Raw genomic sequence first — 2,136 nt, forward strand, 5'->3', positions numbered from 1 at the left:
GGAGGGCTGTGATTTGGAAGAAGTTATGGAGTAGTGGGTAATTATAGCGACGCCAATTGTGTGCGCTTTTTTTAATTTGCTTTCTGGTATGAAAAAATTCGTTCATATTATTTTTCTTCTATATAGAAATGAAAGCAACTTCCATTCAGAGTGGATAAAAGAGAGCCAGTCCATTTAAACCCGATAGACGAACTAGATTTCAGGAGAAAAAGAGTAAACAATGCATGAGTAGATAAGAGTCTGTAAAACAAAGTAATAATTGAAAATAAAACTGGCAGAAAGAAACATTTAACGTGTCAGGCTTCATCATGGTTTGGACAAAACGTAAATACCCCCATCAGTTATCAAAAAAAAGAAAAAAAGAAAAAAAAAAACATATCTTAAATCAAGATCATATTCTCTTGTTTAAATAAGATGACAGAAGAAACAGGATAAATTTGTACACCCAAAACAAATTCATTACTTAGCCGCGCGATTAATGTTTGCTACGATATTTGCATATCAGAGGGTCTGGATGGGTGCACTAGAATCACAGATCAGTCCAATTGTCCGCGGTTTCCCAGCTATCCGTTAAATTTGATTGGGCCCATTTATAGGGGTGGCGAATGGTAAATGCGAGATTTGAGACTTTGCGAGAAGCAGAGCCGGACTGGCGTGCAGTTTCCAGTGCGAGTGCGCGACGTTTAGTTCACACTCTTAAAATTCGAGCCTCCAGTGTTAGCTACGTGTAGGGTTGAGCGCTATGAGAATGAGCTTATACAGAAGTCTCATAATGGAACTTTTAGTTGCACGCAAACGCTTGTAGGAGACATCAAGTCTGAAAATCTGTCAACAGTCAATAAGTATAGATTAACTAATTATTCTTCGTGCGCAAACAGCCTCCGAAAGACCAAAAGATCTATGCAAGTGACACATATTTAACTCTTACTGAAAAATTGCAAACAAAATATTGCCAACTGACCGGGTGGTAGGGTATTTGTAGTAATTCTTCTTCAAATTTAATTGCAAAATGCATGTACATTAATTCATTTATGCGTATCTGGCTCCCAGTATTGTAGATAATAAACCCTGGGATGAGTTGTTACCACAATGTACTCCCCAGCCAGTTTTAGATGCATCAGTTTTAATTTCAACCTCTGTGTCTCCACGGAATATTGTATTGAAAGCTTAAGAGCTCCTGCCTGAGAGCATTGAGAATCTTGCGACAGCGACTACTTTGGCACATTGCTCATATTTTGCCTCAGGATACCCTTTGGTGAACTGTTTTCAAAAATCATAATTTTAAGCTTCAGCGCTTTTTTGTTTTTGAAAAAAATTCGAAAGTTTGAAAATGCGGTCAAAGTGCGTTTTCCGCCCAGTGGAATGCCCCAAATAACACGAAAAGACGAAGCGTTCGTAAAATCTTGAAATTCAATCACGTACTGTTACATTTTGCTCAGATATAGAATAGCTATTCCTCTTTACGGCTAAAGTTAAAAGATATGTCAATTGCTCTATTATTTTAAGTTTTTAAGCCATTCAAAAACACTTCCGGCGACAGGTCAACGAGCGCCAAAATATTGGCTATTTTTGACTGGATAAAACCCTCTCTGGTACCTAATTATTTCAGAATCTAACTTTACAGCTGAAAAGATTTGTCTTTTAACTGCTATCCTGCCAAATCTCAAGGTCGGACTTGAACTGGTTCCCATTGAAAAAACCTGAAATCTACGAACAATGTTCAGCACATCTTTCAAAATATTTGTCTACATTTCGACGTAAAGAAAGACCGAAACCTCAATGTTCGCTGCTTTGTACATTTGAGTGACTGGATTATCATTATTTCTGAGCAACTTACGAAATAAAGCCCTAAAATATATATTTATCGTGTGATTATTACCTTGAGATTTCAAGATAAGTTGTTGTGGGAAAGCATGACATGGCGACTTGTTATGTAAACATTGCGGAAATGGTCGTCTTTTCTCGGATGTAATTTCAACTTTATGAATGCATTTCAGATCTCTCCAAACAAGATTTGGTAAAAGATAACATCTCGTCAGTGTCTAACAGCGCTTAGTTTACGCGCAATAGTGTAAACTTATTTGTTGTTTCACATTCTCCGACTGGACTGTAATTTGATCTAATTTCACCTTTCAC

Source organism: Orbicella franksi, chromosome 8 (genome assembly GCF_964199315.1).
Source record: "Orbicella franksi chromosome 8, jaOrbFran1.1, whole genome shotgun sequence".
Taxonomy (NCBI): Eukaryota; Metazoa; Cnidaria; class Anthozoa; order Scleractinia; family Merulinidae; genus Orbicella; species Orbicella franksi.